The following is a 19782-nucleotide window of genomic DNA, read 5'->3' as shown; positions in this document are numbered from 1 at the left end:
GTTTTTTATCTTAGCCATTCTGATGGGTGTAAGGTGAAATCTCAGGGTTGTTTTGATTTGCACCTCCCTAATGACTAAGGATGTTGAGCATTTCTTTAAGTGTTTTTCTGCCATTCGATATCCCTCTATTGAGAATTCTCTGTTTAGCTGTGTACCTCATTTTTTAATTGGATTACTTGATTTGTTGCTTTTTAACTTCTTGAGTTCTTTACATATTCTAGACATTAGCCCTCTGTCAGATATAGGGTTGGTAAAGATCCTCTCCCAGTCTGTAGGCTATCATTTTGTTCTGATGACAGTGTCCTTTACTTTACAGAAGATTTTCAGTTTCATGAGGTCCCATTTGTTGATTGTTGATCTTAGAGCCTGTGCTGCTGGTGTTCTATTCAGGAAGTTGTCTCCTGTGCCAATAAAGTCAAGGCTCTTCCTCACTTTTTCTTCTAACAGGTTTAGTGTGTCTGCTTTTATGTGGAGGTCTTTGATCCACCTGGACTTTAGTTTTGTGGAGGGTGATAAATATGGATCTATTTGAATTTTTCTACATGTAGACATCCAGTTAGACCAGCACCATTTGTTGAAGATCCTGTCTTTTTTGCGTGTATGGTTTTGGCTTCTTTTGAAAAATCAAGTATCTGTAGGTATGTAAGTTTATTTCTGGGTCTTCTATTCAATTATCCTGTTTCTATGTCAGTACCATGCAGTTTTTACTACTGTTGCTTTGTAGTACAGCTTGAGATCAGGGATGGAGATACCTCCAGATGATCTGTTGTTGTACAGAATTGTTTTAATAATTCTGGTTTTTTGTTTTGTTTTGTTTTCCATATGAAATTGAGAATTGTTCTTTCAAGTTCTGTAAAGAATTGTGTTGGTATTTTGGTAGGAATTACATTGAATCTGTAGATTGCTTTTGGCAGGATGGCCATTTTCACTATGTTAATCCACTGATCCATAATAGTTATAATTTAAATGGCAACATCTGCTGCCATTTCAAATGAGTTTCTTATAAAATAAAATTATAAAGTTAAAGATGTGATTTTCATAAGATGAAATTTGGGTAATTGGAAATTAAATGTTTGCTAAACCTTGTTTAAATCACTTAAGATTTTATGTTTTCACATGAATTAATCAATAGAAAAATTTCATAATATCAAAATTCACTTTGGAGGCATCTTTGAAAGTTTAGCCACTATTTGGGACACTAATTCCCCAAGTCACAAAGGCAATTAAGTGAATATTAATATCAAAGGGACATCCTTATGAGAATTATCTCTTTAAATTGATGTTCCACTGTGCGGCAAAGCATGTACTATTGGCATTTTTATGTTATCTAGCCCAGTGACTTCATCTTATTAATGTTTAATTAGCGTGGGTCCTGTTTACTTTATTGTAAGCTCCCTTTGATTTTTTTTACAGTTTTTTTATTATTGTTTATTATTATTAGTTACATTTTATTAACTCTGTATCCCAGCTGTATCCTGCTCCCTTATTCCCTCCCAATCCCATCCTCCCTCCCTCAGCTTCTCCCTGCCCCTTTCCAAGTCCAAGGGATTTTTTTCATCATGTTCTCCTACTTCTACCAGCAGTCTTTGCGGTATTCTGTGTTGGGAAAATTGACCCTTTGCTTTGTCAAGGGACACTGAGAAATGTTTGCTCTCAACTCCAATAGTCATAATTGAGCTGGTGACCAACATTACCCAATTAAGAAAACCAGAGTTTCAAATTAAAATGGAGAAAGTAATCATTCAATTACTCAGATATGTGGGGTCATAGCATTGGTGGCCATTTGTAACGTGCTGAATGACAGAAACGGTGACATATATTATCCACATCACTGTTTTTTTTAATTTTTATTTTATTTTATTAATTACACTTTATTCACTTTGTATCCCCTCATAAGCCCCTCCCTCCTCCCCTCCCAGTCCCACCCTCCCTTTCTCTCCTTCACGAATGCCCCTCCCCAAGTCCACTGATAGGGGAGGTCCTCCTCTCTTTCCTTCTGATCTTAGTCTATCAGATCAAATCAGGAGTGGCTGCATTGTCATCTTCTGTGGCCTGGTAAGGCTGCTCCCCCCCTCAGTTTTTGAATACTGATATCACTGACCTGCTCAGGCTAGCATGCTGTTCTTCCTAGACAAAACTGCCTTTTTGTAGATGGAAGCTAGTTTTCTAACTGGCAGTGCTCATGCATTTCAAAGCCTTTAGCAAATATGAGTTTGACTCCTAAACAGAACACTCTTCTACTTAGGCTGTGGTGAAAAAAGCCACACTAATCTTACAAAGTTTCTGACATTTTTATTGTAAGTTTACAAATTAAACAAAGCTGTTTGGTTATAGAAACAACTGTAAAGCAGAGAGAACGGCAGACATTTTGTTTTAGGTTCTTTCAGATAGATAGTGTACTTGTAACATATAGCTCAGCTCATGTTATGATTACGACAACATGGAGTTCTTTAATTTATGCCAGTCTTCCTTCCCCCTTTCATTTCCTTCACTCTATCTGTCCTTGCTTCCTTTTTTGAACCATGTAGTTAATAGACCTTAGCATATTCAAAGTCATGGTTTCCATTTTAATACTTCCAGGGAAAAGGTCTATTTCAAACAAGCTAATGACAGCAATGGCCTCTCACATAGAAGTAAAGCCCACACTATATTTCAGTGGCATGGTCTAAACTATCCTGTTTGGATTTATCTAGGTTTTCATAGTTCAGTTAGAGCTTAAGCTCAAAAAGAAAAACCTTACCTGCATTTGTTAATCACTCTTTACCATTTTCACTGAGAAAATGAATAGCAATGCTTTTTTGTTTTCTTAGACTTCTCATGTGTGGTGGGAGGACAGATTTGAACAGAGCAGGCCTGAGCTATAATGTCAATGACTCTACTCAGTTCTGTGTATCCCTTACAAAACATGACCTTCCAGGTAACCTGATTTGCTTATTTAAAAATAGGCACATCAGTCCATGTTTTGTGGTGTTTTCTTGGGCTAGGCATAAAATATATAAAATGGATAAGCCGAACAGAGGTCAATATATAGAAATCTGAGAAGACATGTAAAAAATTAGCAAAACATATTAATTTTTTTTATATAAAGCACATTTTTTTTCTTGAAATTTCCCCAAAGTGACCATTGCACTTATCATATTATTAAAATTAAAACATGTAAAATATGTAAAAGTGATTTTGGCTTTGTTTTTTGAAATGGCTGCTTCTTTATGGGACCTTAAGAAATAATGCAATTCTTGTGAAACCAAGGAGAGCACCGGGTTTCTTTTACCCATGGAATGAATACTATGAGTTCTGTGAACACAAACGGGAAACAGTCGAAGATAAACACACATAGTGGTGACTCAAAAAGTCATCTTTGGGGTTCAAATGATCAAAGGTATCTTTGAGTGAGGTGAACAATTATCAACTAATTCAGCTGTCATCCTACATTTTTCTCCAGGTAATCAGCCTAAAGAATCACAGCTAAGAGAGGACTCTAAGATGGTATATGAGAACTAGATCAGAGACTGCGGGGCAAGGGTAGAGCCTGGCTACAGGTGCCAAAACACCAACTTCTGAGTTTCCCACCCAAGGGACACACAGTCACTCAGCACCTTCTGCCTACCTGAACACAACTCCTGAGTACCAGGGATGCACAACTCCAGCCTCTGGACATCAGTCTCCTCCCACTCCAGAGGACAGTGCAGCCTCTGTACATCAGGGGCATGGTCCCCAGCCTTCGGTCCATGGTTCTACCCAACTCTCTGTTGGGACCAGCCAGACAACAGGAGCATATAAAGTCTGGTTCCAAGATGGTGGGGCCCAGTGCACATAGAAACTGAGAACCTACCTGGAGAGCAGGAACCGTAAGCCAGCAAGTGGCGACCATTAGTGTTTCCCTGGAGAGAGGGGCCAGACATCCACAGTACCACCCTCAGACCTCCCGGCTAATCCCGCCATGAGAGTGACTCTGGATCCCAGAGATGCACAGATCTAGCTATGATTCACAGCTCTACCAGCTACCTGAGGACCTGCCGGACCTCAGGCTCACATGAGGTAAACACCGCCACCCTATTCCCGTGCCATCCTGGACACAAACAGAAGAGAGAAGCTGTAATCTTCACACAGAGATCCAGCCCCTGGCACACAACCCAGGCCGGGCTTCTCCTGCAAGACTGAAAATCCCAGCTGGCTCTAGGAACAACCAGCCATCACCAGCGACAACCAGATGGCTAAAGGCCAGCATAAGAACACAATCAACAAAACCCAGGGCAATATGGCTCTGCCAGAAACCCCAGCAAGCACTGGATATCTTAACACAGCTGAAACACAGGAAAATGACCTTAAATTGATACTTATGAAGATGTTAGAGACCTTTAAAGAAGAAATGAATAAATCCCCTAAAGAAATACAGGAAAATATCATCAAACAAATAGAGGCCTTTAAAGAGGAAATGAATAAAACCCTCAAAGACATACAGGAAAATACAATCAAACAGGTGAAGGAAATGAATAAAACGGTTCTAGGCCTGAAAATGGAAAGCACAAACTGAAGAAGCCCTGCAGATGAAAAACTTAGAGGAGCTGCAGAGGTAAGCATCACCAACAGAATACAAGAGATGGAGGAGAGGATCTCAAGCATAGAAGATGCAATTGAAGAAATTGATACATCTGTCAAAATATTAAGTCAGAAAAATTCCTGACATAAAACATCCAAGCTCTAGAAAAACTCACCCAAGAGGAGTAGATGACAGGAAATAACCAAACAGAGCTCAGATCAGTAAATTAGAAACAAAAAGAACAATACAAAGAGTCAACAAAACCAAGAGCTGGTTCTTTGAAAAAAAAAAAAAATCAACAAGATAGACAAATCCTTAGACAAACTAACCAAAAGCCAGAGAGAAAGTATTTAAATTAACAAAATCAGAAATGCAAAGGGAGGCATGACAACAGCTACTGAGGAAATCCAAAGAACCATCAGGTCTTTAAAATCCTGAACTCAAAAATTGGAAGATCTAAATGAATTGTACAATTTTCTTGATAAATTCCACTTACCATAGTTAAATCAAGATCTGGTAAAAGTTAAATAGTCTTATAACCCCTAAGGAAATAGAAGCAGTCATTAAAAGTCTTCCCCACAAAAAAAGCCTAGGACCAGATGGTTTTCAGCATAGAATTCTACCAGACTTTCAAAGAAGAGCTAATACTCCTTAAACTATTCTATAAAACAGAAACAAAAGGAACATTGCCAAACTCATTCTATGAGGCCACAGTCACTCTGATACCTAAAACCCACAAAGCCCAACAAAGAAAGCTAATTTCAGACCAATTTCTCTTATGAACATTGATGCAAAAATACTCAATAAAAGACTTGCAAACTGAATCCAAGAACACATCAAAAATATAGCATCCACTATGACCAAGTAGGTTTCATTCCAGGTGTGCAAGGGTGGTTGAATCCATCGGCGAAATCTGCCGTACAAACAAACTGAAAGAAAAGAAATGATCATCTTATTAGATGAATTTGACAAAATCCAATACCCTTTCACGTTAAAAGTCTTAGAAGGATCAGGGATACAAGGCATATACCTAAGCAAATCAAGGGAATACAAACTGGAAAAGAAGTCAAAATAACACTATACACAGATATGATAGAATACATATGTGACTCCAAAAATTCTACCAGAGAACTCCTACAGCCTATAAATAACTTTTTTTTTCATCAAAGTGGCTGGATACCAACTTTTCTCTAAAAAATTGGTAGCTCTCCTGTATGCAAGCAACACATGGACTGAGAAAGAAATTTAGGAAAATAACACCCTTCACAATAGCCACAAATATGAAGTATCTTGGTATAACTCTAACCAACCAAGCGAAAGACCTACATGACAAGAAGTTCAAGTCTCTGAAGAAAGAAATTGAAAAATATATCAGAAGATGGAAAGATCTCCCATACTCATGGATTGGTAGAGTTAACGTAGTAAAAATGGCCATATCTACAGATTTAACGCAGTTCCCATCAAAATTTCAGCCAACACCTGCCTTAACCTGCGATCCAGCCTATGGGAGACAGCCAGCCCCTGACACTGTTCATGATACTCTGCTGCTCTTGCAGATGGGAGCCTAGCATGGCTCTCCTCTGAGTGGCTATACCCAGCAGCTGATGGAAACAGATACAGAGATCTGCAGCCAAACACTGGGTGGAGCAGAGGGAGTCTTGTGGAAGAGGGGGGTGAAGGACAGAAGGACTCAGAGAGAGAGAGAGAGAGGACAGGAGCTGCATAAGGACACCAACAGAGCTAACTAACCAGGGTCCAGAGAGACCGTTGGAGATTGAAACACCAACCAAGGACTGGGCCCAAGCCCCCCCCCCCCCACACAGATGTAGCTGATGGGCAGCTCAGTCCTCATATGGGTTCCAAGTAAGAAGAGTGGTGGCCCACTGTGTCATGGACTCTGTTGCCTGCTCTTCCATCATGTTCCCCTAGTGCAGCCACAGGAGAAGAAGATGTAATCAGTCCTGATGGGACTTGATATGCTGGAGTAGATAGACGGTGTGTGTGGGTGTGCTCCCCTTCTCTGAGGAGTAAGGGTGGCAGAGACGGGGCTAACATGGAGGAGGGTAGGGCTGGGAGGAAAGGAGCAGGGTGGCTATGACCAGGGTGTAAAGTGAATAAAAAAAAAAAAAAAGAGAATCACAACTATACGGCTCACAGGTGAGGCGCCTATTACACAGAAATTTATTAAAATCAAAACAATAAATGTGTTTGAGCAAATAGAAAAGAGTTGGCTTGGTATTTTATGTATTATAATATTTAGAAATTAATTTTAAAATACGTATATTAGTGAAACAACTCGCAATAAGCAAATGTTGATCAAATTTGTATGAGATTTCTAGTGATCTGCCTCTGGCAAGGTGAGAATTCAAAACGTAATGGGATGATCTCCAATTTCCTCATCTTATTGGCCTTTTCAATGCTGCTTATGGTAGCTATGACAATTTGGACGTGCTGCATGACTGCTCCGAGCCCCATATTTACTTGCTAATTTAAAGGTGTTTTTTTTAATATTAAAAACATATGCAAACCTGGGTTTGCACCCTAGAGGCTCCCAATAAATGTGATTCCTTTCAGTGAGCTCCTATTCAGTCTCACAGCTGAACTGAAGAAAACCTACAGGAGACACAGAATGGAGCGGCTAATTTGCAAGGTATTTTAATGTAAATTATAATCCTTTACATCTATAAAGGACTATACTTTACAACAAACTTTCGTCTTATCTCTTATTTCAAATAAATTTCTTGTGAATCCGACAACATTGGTATAATATGTTTAATTAAAACAAATATTTGTCTCATGACTGTACAGATCCCCTACAAACTCCAGCTGCCTTGATGTTCCTGGCGAAGTATACCCTTTCACAGGCAGTACTTCCCCTAAATAGCCCCGACTTTCATCACAATTCTTTATTCTTCTACCCCTCAAAGGTAATGTGTGAGATATATGCCTTAGAATTGAAGCCATACACCTATCTTTTATGATGGAAATGAAACTAAAATACAAAACCAAAAGCTATCTTGAGCCCGTCTTCTCTCTCTTTGGAGGAGAGTTGTGTTGAAATCTATCTAGCTGGATTAAGACTTAATCTCTGGTTTCATTTTTACCCATAGGATAACAGCTAATTCCACATTGTGCCTTAGTCCTATGTTTATCACTCAGTTGGCTTGAAATATTGGCAGAGAAAAATCATATTAATTCTGGTTCCCTAAAAAACTCCAATGCAACTTTAGAAACTGAGCAAAAAAAATAAAATCAAGGGCACAAAAGTCTGCATGACAGGGACACAGTGACTATGTACAGATTCAAGAAACTAGTCCACAGCGTCAGTCAGTCATAGTCTGAGGTTTTTTTTTTTCTGTTCACCACTGCTTATCATTTTTTATTACTTTTTTTGAAATCTAATATTTACTCATAAGCTCTGTGATTTGCAAAAGTTGCTGAAAGTTTTCTGTGCCCATGTGCATTCATGTCTACAATAGAATTGTGTAGACATCAACTCTTGGGTTACTTTGGGAATTAACAGCAACAAATGAACGCAAAGCATACACAAGCTTCAAATCTGCTACCCACTAAGTGTTTTGACATTTTTTAAATTAAAATTTTATTTTTTATATTAATTATAGTTTATTTACTTTGTATCATAGCTGTAGCCGCCTCCCTCATTCCCTCCCAATCCCATCCTCTCTCCCTCATCTCCTCCCTGCCACTCCCCCAGTCCACTGATAGGGGAGGTCCTCCTCCCCTTCGATCTGACCCTAGCCTATCAAGTCTCATCAGGAGTGGCTGCATTATCTTCCTCTGTGGCCTGGTAAGGCTGCTCCCTCCTCAGGGGAAGGTGATTAAAGAACCAGCCTCTGAGTTCATGTCAGAGACAGACCCTGCCCCCTTACAAGGGAACTCACTTGGGGATTGAGCTGCCATAGTCTACTTCTGAGCCTGGGTTCTAGGTTATACCCATGGTCCTTGGTTGGAGTATCAGTCTTAGAAAAGACCCTTGTGTACAGATATATTCCGTCATTGTAAAGGTTGTGTGTGCCAATTACCTTGTTTTGTTTTGTTTTGTTTTGTTTTGTTTTGTTTTGTTTTTCCCAGAGCTGAGGACCAAACTCAGGGCCTTGAGCTTGCTAGGCAAGCGCTCCACCACTGAGCTAAATCCCCAACCCCTTGATTTTTCACTTTTATTATTTTCCTTTTGCCAGGGTTGAAAATTCAAATGGAAATTTTGTATTTTTGTTGTTGTTTTGGGGTTTTGAGGATCTCACACTGTTGACCGTGAATTGTCAATGATCCTCCTATAAAATTTCTGGCGTTGTTGGCCAGGATGCCTGAGTGTTTGAACGTGGCGTTTTGGTTGTTTGTTTGTTTTTATTGATAGAAGTATTTATGAGATAGTTGTTGACTTAACCTACACAAAACTAAAGTCCAAGTGGATCAAAGACCTTAACATAATACCAGACACACTGAACCTGTTAGAAGAAAAAGTGAGGAAGAGCCTTGGCCTTATTGGCACAGGAGACAACTTCCTGAACAGAACACCAATAGCACAGGCTCTAAGATCAACAATCAACAAATGAGACTTCATGAAACTGAAAATCTTCTGTAAAGCAAAGGATACTGTCATCAGAACAAAACAACAGCCTACAGATTGGGAGAGGATCTTCACCATCCCTATATCTAACAGAGGCCTAAGGTCCAGAATATATGAAGAACTTAAGAAGTTAAAAAGGAACAAATCAAGTAATCCAATTTAAAAATGGGGTACAGAGCTAAAGAGAGAATTCTCTGTAGAGGAATATAGAATGGCAGAAAAACAGTTAAAGAAATGCTCAATGTCCTTAGTCATCAAGGAGATGCAAACAAAAACAATCCTGAGATTGTACCCCAGTTTTTAAACTGGGCTGGTTTGCTGATGTCTAACTTCTTGAATTCTTTATGTATTATGGATATCAGCCCTCTGTCAGATGTAGGGTTTCCCATTTTTGTAGGATGTTTTATCCTTTTGACAGTGTCCTTTGTCTTACAGAAGAAGCTTTTCAGTTTCATGTGGTCCCATTTAGTAATTGTTAAACTTAGTGCCTGAGCTGTTGGTGTTCTGTTCAGAAAGGTGTCTCCTATGCTAATTCATTCAAAGCTATTCCTCACTTTTAGTATATCAGGTTTTATGTTAAGGTGTTTGATCCACCTGGACTTCAGTTTTGTACAGGGATATAGGTATGAATCTATTTGCATTCTTCTACGTGCAGACATCCAGTTAGACTAGGACCATTTGTTGAAGATGCATTATTTATTTATTTTTTCCATTGTATGGCTTTGGATTCTTTGTCAAAAATCAATTTGATTCCATCGGTCATTTATTTATTGATTTATCTATCTATCTATTTATTTATTTATTTATCTATCTATCTATCTATCTATCTATCTATTTATTTATTTATTTATTTATTTATTCCATTGATTGTTTTTGTGCCAGTACTATGTGGTTTTTATTATTATGGTTCTGTAGTAGAGCTTGAATTCAGAGATGGTGATATCATCACAAGTTTTTATTGTACTGGATTATTTTAGCTATCCTGTTTTCTTTCTCCATATGAAATTGAGTATTGTTCTTTAAAGTCTTTAAAGAATCGTGCTGGAATTCTGATGACAAATGCATTGAATCTGTAGATTGCTTTTGTTAGTTGGCCGTTTTTAGTATGTTGATATGGATGCATGAGCATAGGAGATCTTTCTATTTTTTGATACATTCTTCAATTTCTTTACTAAAAGACTCGAAGTTCTTGTCATGCAGATTTTTCACTTGCTGTTGTATAATTTTCTTCTATTGTATCTTTTACACCTGAGCTTCTCTTTTCAATTGCTTGTATTCTGTTGGTGATGCTTGCATCTGAAGTTCCTGTTCTTTTACCTAGGTTTTCCATCTCTAGAATTCCCTCAGTTTGTGTTTTCTTTTTTTTTTTTTTAATAATTTATTTAATTTTATTTTATGTGCATTAGTGTGAAGGTGTCAGGTCCCTCAGAACTGGAGTTACAGACAGTTGTGAGCTGCCATGTGGGTGCTGGAAATCGAACCCAGGTCCTTTGAAAGAGCAGACAGTGCTCTTTACCACTGAGCCATCTCTCCAGCCCAGCTTGTGTTTTCTTTGCTGCTTCCTTTTCCACTTTCAGGTCTTGAACTGTTTTATTCACTTTCTTTACTCATTTGATTGTATTTTTCTCGTTTCTTTAAGGAATTTATTCATTTCCTCTTTAAAGGCCTCTATCATCTTTATAAGGTTTGATTTAAGTTTTTTTTTTTTTCCTTCAGCTGTGTTAGGATAGCCAGGGCTTGCTGTAGAAGGATAGCTGGGCTGTATTGGTGCCATATTGCCCTGGCTCTTGTGGATTGTGTTCTTTTTTTAATTTTTATTTTTTTAATATTAGTTACAGTTTGTTAACTTTTATCCCTGTTGTATCCCACTCCCTCTTTCCCTCCCAATCCTACCCTCATCTCCTCCCTGCCCCTTTCCAAGTCCACTGATAAGGGAGAACCTCCTCCCCTTACATCTGATACTGGTTTATCAGGTGTCTTCAGGACTGGGTGCAAAGTCCTCCTCTGTGGCCTAGGAAGGCTGCTCCTCCCTGTGGGGCGGGGGAGAAGGTCAAAGAGCCAGCCATCGAGTTCATGTCAGAAACAGTCCCTGTTCCCCTTATTAGGGTACCCACTTGGATCCTGAGCTACCAAGGGCTACATCTGAGCAGGGGCTCTAGATTGCATCCATACATGGTCCTTGTTTGAAGAAACAGTCTCATAAAAGACCCCTGTGTCCAGATATATTTGGTCCTTGTGGTACTCCTGTCCTCTCCAGGTCGTATTAACTCCCCCTCCTCTTTTTTGATTCCCTGCATTCTGTTGGAGGTTTGGTTATGAGTCTCAGCATCTGCTTTGATACACTGCCAGGTAGAGTCTTTCAGAGGCCCTCTGTGGTAGGCTCCTGTCCTGCTACTTGTTTGCTCCTACATCCAATGTCCATCCCATTTGTCTTTCTAAGTGAGGATTGATCATCGTACCCTGGGTCCTCTTTCTTGTTTATCTTCTTTCTTTAGGTGGATAGATCTCAGCATATTTATTCTATCTTATAGGTCTATATAAGTGAGTATATACCATGTGTGTCTTTCTGCTTTGGGATACCTCACTCAGGATGATTGTTTCTAGGTCCCACCATTTACCTGCAGATTTTATGATTTCCTTGTTTTTAATTGCTGAGTAGTATTCCATTGTGTAAAAGTACCACAATTTCTATACCCACTCCTCAACTGAGGGACATCTGGGTTGTTTAGTGACAACACATGCTGGAGAGGTTGTGGAGAAAGGGAACCCTCCTCCACTGCTGGTGGGAATGCAAACTTGTACAACCACTTTGGAAATCAATCTGGCACTTTCTCAGACAATTAGGAATAGTGCTTCTTCAAGATCTAGCTATACCACTTGTAGGCATATATCCAAAAGAGGCTCAAGTACACAACAGCGACATTTGCTCAACCATGTTTGTAGCAGCTTTATTCGTAATAGCCAGAACCTGGAAACAACCCAGATGTCCCTCATTTGTTTGTGTTCTTATGATGGCCTTTAGCCATCTGGTTGTGCTAGTGAGGCGGGTCTGGGAGTGCAGGTAGAGTTGTATAGGCTAGAAAATGGAGTTCAGGGGAGCAAGTTTAGCTTATTGTTGTTTGGTATAATTCAGGGAGACCTTCTTGTCTCTGGTGCCATCAGGCCTCCAAGAATGCAGGCAGAGTTGTGGGGAAGAATTTGGAGTGCAGTATACTGATCTTTAAAAAGTAGTATTGTTTCCACTAGTTAAGTCCCCATAGGGTTATACTTCTTAAACTATCTTTTTTCCCTGTTTAGGGATTATTTATACACTGGAGAACATCTATGCCGTTTTCCTTGTTAGTGCTGCCAGTTAATGCCTTCTTCTTTCATGACTAATAGTTACAGCGGAAGAAGCCTTACGGACTGCCAATATTGTAGCAGAAGCTTAGTTATTAAGCCTTTTTGTTTCTGAGCTATTGACACATTGGAATATCTATTTCAGCATCTTAGATATCAATTGTGAAGTTTTACATGCCCTTGCTTTTTGTTTTAAGGTGGAATAACATGCTTTGTGATAATAGCATCAGTGGCTAGTATCTCCTGTCGTTTTAGATCCAGTATACTGTTGAACTGTTATTACCCTGACATAAGTCACCTTTGCATTTTTAAAGATTGGTTCAGTTGTGACGACTTTTCACATTTATGGGGACATTTATGCCTGAAGAATATTCCAAGCCAATCTCTTTGAAACCAATACCTTTAGTTAGTATTAAGTCCTGTCTTTTTGTACCTTCCTCATCCCGTGAATACTCCAAGATTTTTCCATAAGTGTAAACTAGGGCCTCTAGATGTCACTATTTCTTTGGTAAAGCATTTCTATAAATAGGCACTCCAAATCTTTGATTCCCATCCAAATCCATGTGAACATTTAGTCACTTCATGTGCTAACAAGTGTAGAGCGCTTGATGATTTCCTGCGTGTGCCTGTGCTATTTTTAAAGATGGTTATTTCTTCCTTAGCAGCTCTTCAGACATTCCTATGCCAGACATGCATTCACTTTCCTAGAGTAATCAAGCAGTTTACTAATCAAGCATTGGGCCAGAGTTGATCATTTCATGCAGCAAGGCTTATTTAGTGTTTGAAATATATCTATTTTATTCCTCAGATTCTAAATGGATATTACAACATTTCCTAAGATGTCATGCCTATAATAGATAGATCTTAGTTTTTATCACAGTGATCCTGATATAGGAACATACATAAGACATAATTATTAGGCTCTTAATTGTCTTCCTATTTATCCAATGATACTGATATTACATTAAATGCTATGATGTTAATTATTAGCCAAGTCTGAATGGGAATATTCTGAAGTCATCTTAAATGCTCCCCTTTAAAGGGAGATTCCTTACTAAGAAAGAGGAATGGAGCTGGGTGCCATAGAATATTCCTATAATCCCAGCACTCTGAAGCATGAGGCAGGAAGAATGCTGGGAGTATGAGGCAATTTTAGACTATAAAAGGAGTAATATGATATCTAGAGTTGCATAGTGACACTGAGTCTAAAGAGGAGAGAAAGAGAGAGACAGACAGACAGACAGAGAGAGAAGAAAGAGAAGGAAAACATAAAAGGAGCAACATTCAATATAGATAAGCACATAGCAAGTGAGATTTGAGTCTTCTCTACTGCTGTGAGCAAACTGTATTAATTCGGGTATTGTTTTTTGACAAATAGATTATTGTTTGTAACTACATTTTCATGAAGGTCTTCTTGGGCTCTACTTTCTCTCCAATCATGTTACAACTATTTAACCAGTAGGCCATTTCCATCCCTGGGAAATGTAATTTTATCTTAAGTAATAAAGAAGTTAAATATACTGTGAAATGAGTCTTAAAACGAGACTGTAAGATTGAAATAGAATGATTAACAAATAAAAGAATTATTTTAAATTGTGACACTTCTGAGGGCCTAGGGTTGGGGAGACAATTTAGTGGGTAACATGCTTGATGCCCAAAAATGAAGACCAGAATTTGGACTTACAGCATCCACTTAAAAGCTAGGCCTATTTGCTCTTCTGAGTGAAGTTTCAGCCTCTTCCCTAGGGTTCTCCTTGTTGTTTAACTTCTTTAGAGCTATAGATTTTAGTATGTTTATCCTATACTATATATACATATATAGTATATGGCTAATATCCACTTATAAGTGAGTATATACCATATGTGTCTTTCTGCTTCTGGGATAGCTCACTCAGGATGATCTTTTCTAGTTCCCACCATTTGCCCGCAAATTTCATGATTTCCTTTGTTTTTAATTGTTGAGTAGTATTCCATTGTGTAAAAGTACCCCAATTTCTGTATCCATTCCTCTGTTGAGGGACATCTAGGTTGTTTCCAGATCTGGCTATTACAAATAAAGTTGCTATGGACATGGTTGAACAAATGTTCTTATTGAATGGTAGAACAATTTTTGGATTTATGCCTACGAGTGGTATAGCTGTATCTTAAGATAGCATTATTCCTAATTTTCTGAGAAAGTGTCAGAGTGATTTCCTAAGTGTTTATACAAGTTTGCATTCCCACCAGCAATGGAAGAGGGTTCCCTTTCTCCACAACCTCTCCAGCATGCATCATCCCTTGAGTTTTTAATCTTAGCCATTCTAATGGGTGTGAGGTGGAGTCTCAGGGTCATTTTGATTTGCATAACTAAGGATGTTGAGCATTTCTTTAAGTGTTCCTCTGCCTTTTGTCAGAAGTAGAAGACAAGGAACAGGATTGGGGCCATCCACAGGGGACCTTTGAAAGACTCTACCCTCCAGGGTATTGAAGGAGATACTGAGATTCATAGCCAAACTTTAAGCAGAAATCTTACAGAAGAGGGATATAGAAAGATGTGGAGGGGACAGGAACTCCACAAGAAGACCAACAGGGCCAAAAACCCTGGGCCTACGAGGTCCTGCAGAGAACAATACTCTAACCAAGGACCATGCATGGAGAGAACCTAGACCCCCTCAGAAGAAGCCCATAGGTTGCTCAGTTTCCAAATGGGTTCCATAGTAAGGGGATCAAGGGCTATATCTGACATGAACTCAGTGGCTGGCTCTTTGTTTACCTTCCCCTGGGGGTTCTGACTTGCCAGGCCACCGAGGAAGGTGATGCATCCAGCCTTGATGAGACCTGATAGGCTAGGGTCAGATAGAAGGGGAGGAGGACCTTCCCTATCACAGAGCTAGGGAAAGGGCAAATGGGGAGAAGAGGGAGGGTTGGTGGGAATAAAAGGAGATGAGGGAGGGACCTATAGTGAGGATACAAGGTGAATAAATTGTAATAAGTAAGTAATAAGTTAATTAAATAATTAAATAATTAATTAATTAATTAATTAAAAGCCAAGCCTAGTGGCAAGCATTTATAATCCAGTGAACAGCAGGAAACAGGGAATCCCTGGGGCTTGCTAGTCAGTGAGTTTAGCTGAAATGGTAGGTTACAGATTCAATTTGCTACCCAACTGAAAATAAGTTGAGGTGGGTGGAAAAAGATAGCTAATATTAACCTCAGGCATCTATGCACACAGACATGTGAACACATCCATGTACAAGTGCACTGCTGCCCAACATCCATGTACATGTATACAAATGTTGCATGCACAAATGATAGAGGCTTTTGTAGTGAGTTTCAAAATGACATATTAGTTTAATTAATTTTTGTAATCAACAAAACAAGGTTAGATCATAAATAAGACCATTCATGTATAAGACGAATTATCTATACTATTTTTAAGAGTTATAAAGGTTTGAGTTTAGCTATACTTAGTACCAAAGACTATTCCTATAAAGTAGGCATTTAAGACTGACAATGTTCAATAATTCAAAAAGTAAGGCTTAGTCCTTGAGTTCCATACAACAGTAACAAGCGTCATTGAAGTGATCTGTCATTTCTGCAAGCTTCAAAAATCATGAGGTGATCTCCTTCAATTGTCTTATTGCTCTAGTAAGGACTTCCAGAACTATGTTGAAGAGGTATGGAGAGAGTGGGCAGCCTTGCCTTGTCCCTGATTTCAGTGGGATTGATTTAAGTTTCTCTACGCTTAGTTTGATGTTGGCTATAGGCTTGCTGTATATCGCCTTTACTATGTTTAGATATGTGCCTTGTGTCCCCGATCTCTCCAATACTTTAAACATGAATGGATATTGGATTTTGTCAAATGCTTTTTCAGCATCTAAGGAGATTATCATGTGTTTTTTTTTCTTTCAGTTTGTTAATATGGTGGATCACATTGATGGATTTCCATATATTGAACCACCTCTGTATATCTGGGAATATAAACTTGTACAACCACTCTGGAATGATTTCCAGATCATTTTCTGGTGCTTTTTTAAACAACTAGGAATAGTGCTTCCTCAAGATACAGCCATACCTCTCCAAGGCATATATCCAAAAGAGGCTCAAGTACACAATAAGGACATTTGCTCAACCATGTTTGTAGCAGCTTTATTTGTAATAGCCAGAAGCTGGAAACAACCCAGATGCCCCTCAACTGAAGAATAAATACAGAAATTGTGGTACATCTACACAACAGAATATTACTCAGCAATAAAAAAACAAGGAAATCATGAAATTTGCAGGTAAATGGCGGGAACTAGAAAGGATCATCTTGAGTGAGCTATCCCAGAAGCAGAAAGACACACATGGTATATACTCACTCATATAGACATATAATATAGGATAAATATGTACTTAAATCTGTACACCTAAAGAAACTAGTCAAGAGGGAGGACTCTGGCTATAATGCTCAATCCCTATCCCGAAAGACAAAGAGGATAGACATCAGAAGAAGAAGAAAACAGGAAACAAGTTAGCCTACCACAGAGGGCTTCTGAAAGGCTCTGCCCTGCAGACTATCAAAGCAGATGCTGAGACTTATGGCCAACTGTTGGGCAGAGTGCATGAAATCTTATGAAAGAAGTGGAAAATAGTAAGATCTGGAGAGAACAGAAACTCCACAAAAAGAACAACAGAACCAAAACATCTGAGCACAGGGTCTTTCCTGAGACTCATACTCCAACCAAGTACCATGCATGGAGATAACCTAGAACCCCTGCACAGATGTAGCCCATGGCAGTTCAGTGTTCAGGTGGGTTCCAGAGTAATGGGAACAAAGACTGCCTCTGACATGAACTGATTGGCCTGCTCTGTGATCACCTCCCCCTGAGGGGGGAGCAGCCTTACCAGGCCACAGAGGAAGACAAGGCAGCCAGTCCTGATGAGATCTGATAGGCTAGGTCATAAGGAAGGAGAGGAAGACCTCCCCTATCAGTGGACTTGGGGAGGGGCATGCGTGGAGAAAGGGGAGGAGGGAGGGATTTATGGTGGGATACAAAGTGAATAAAGTATAATAATTAATAAAAATTAAAAACATCATGAGCTGAGTTAACAGATCAAAATTGACATTTAGAGTTGAGACGTGAACCGCATTGCTTCAGCACTTGCTTCTCCATTCTGGTAGAAGATGCTCCCTTAGAACCTTTTTAGCTATCTGTCTTAGTTAGGCTTTCTATTGCTTTGAACAAACAAACAAACAAACAAACAAAAAACTGATGTGGCAGCCATGGAGGGGTGCTGCTTACTGGCTTGCTTCCATCCCTTGCTCAGCCTGCTTTCTTGTAGAACCCTGGGCCACCAGCCCAGGTATGGCGTCACCCACAACTGGCAGTGCCCTTCCCCATCAATCACTAATTAAGAAAATGCCTCACAGGCAGATCTTATGGAGACATTTTCTCAATCGAGTCTGTCTTCTCTGATGACTCTAGCTTGTGTCACGCTGACAACAAACTAGCTAGGACGCTCTCCATAGTCAAGCCAATTATCTTTGGCTTGTAAGCTTGTCTTTACCAAGTCTTTTCACATTTTGTTCTACCATATGTTGGACTCATTTAGTAAATATTCTTCCCTTCTGTATTTTAAGAAAAAAAAATTCTGACAGATCATGTTAGACTAACGTTTCTTTAAAGATTTGAAATAATTCCTGTGAATGTGAAATTCACGTGCTATGAAGATTCTTCACAGAAAAGTTTCAAATTTGTTCACGTAATTCTAATGTTCGTATGAACTCACAGAGACTGTGCCAGCACACACAGGACCTGCACAGGTTCAAGCTGGCGCTGAGAAGAGGAGGTAGACAGAACGTCCCACACCTAACCAAGAAGCTATTTGATGCCTTCTGGGGTAGGGAAAGTCGTTTCTCAGGTGGAGCGTCATTGGGTGTATTAGCTACATTCCCAGGGCAGGCTCCACGCCCAGAAGTAGCTGACCTAAGGCATACACTCCAATTTTGTTACTTTTGTTGGTCTTGATATGTTCTTTTCTTTCTATTATGGCTTTTAAATTATTTGAAAAAATTCATACAAATACATAGTGAATTTTGAGATCACCCCAGGCTCTGCTCCCCTCCTCTATCAGACCCTGCTTTCCCTACAGTTTCACTGACTTCTGTGCCACAACTACACGCGATTTTATGTTTCTCTGTAAAATCTATGAACAAATCACAGAGAAATATAGTATTTGTCTTTCTGAGACTGGCTCGATCCACTTAGTGTGAATATATTCAACTGCGAGGTAAGTTTTTTAAAAAAAATTAAATCTAATTATATACAAGGTTTTCCTAACACACCTGGTATCTTCACATAGAAGTTTCGTTTTACCTCTTACGGTTACATAATGACAGCCTTGCTGTATTTATGACATCGATAAATTGTGTTTTTTTTTTTTCCTCAATTTTCTTTAGAGCCAAAGTTAAACTTATTTCACTTTCCTATGTGCTTTATATGTCACTAATCTCTTCTCATTTAATGTTTTTCTCCTCTGATAGTCTTCAGAATTTAATTTAATAATCTTTCTATAGACTTTGAGATACAGACTGACTTAATGATTTTTAAAAATTTTTTCTAACATGTTCATTAAAAATTAAAATAAAAATATTTGTGCATTGTTTAGTAGAATGATAATTTTATACCACAGTTTTGTTTCTATTAGTTTAAACTTTGTTCTAAATTGTATCATAATTGATTCTGTGATCCAATAATTATATAAAAGTGTGAAGCTTAATTCAGTTCTTCAGAAAAATTTTAACATCCCAATTGTTTAATTAAAAAGTATTCATTTGTTCTTTAAATTCCAAAACCATTTTCTATCTATCAGAAAACATTTCCTACTCTTAATGATTGTGGTGATGATTCCTAATTTGCTAATTTATGAACAGGTTTCAGTGACACTTACCATCAGCACTCTCTGAGAGATGTCTCACAGGTGGCTCATTGAGCTTGTAGACTTCAGGCCACAGTTGTTAGGATCTATCTTTCACTGCCTTCCTTGAGTCAGTAAGGAATAGAAGGCATTAACATTAAGAAACTAAATTTCTACAGTGATAACAAGTATCTTTCATTACAAAAAATGGCCAAATATCAGAACCAACTTTCTATTTCCATAAGCCTGTAACAATGGTGAAAGCTTGATTGGACTTTTGTTACTTGTTCTGTTAATTTTCCTACTTCAAATAAAAGTTTTCAGGGCATCACTGAGCAAAGTGATTTCTTCTGTTTATTTTTTATTAGCAATTCCATTAACAAAATCATAGAAAACAGAAGAGAGTTCAGAATGCTGGGCTTTAAGTGAGTGTATG

The sequence above is a fragment of the Psammomys obesus genome, unplaced genomic scaffold (assembly GCF_907164565.1).
Source record: "Psammomys obesus unplaced genomic scaffold, mPsaObe1.curated_primary_1811, whole genome shotgun sequence".
Taxonomy (NCBI): domain Eukaryota; kingdom Metazoa; phylum Chordata; class Mammalia; order Rodentia; family Muridae; genus Psammomys; species Psammomys obesus.
The sequence above is the reverse complement of the archived record's forward strand: the minus strand, read 5'-3'. Positions refer to the sequence as shown.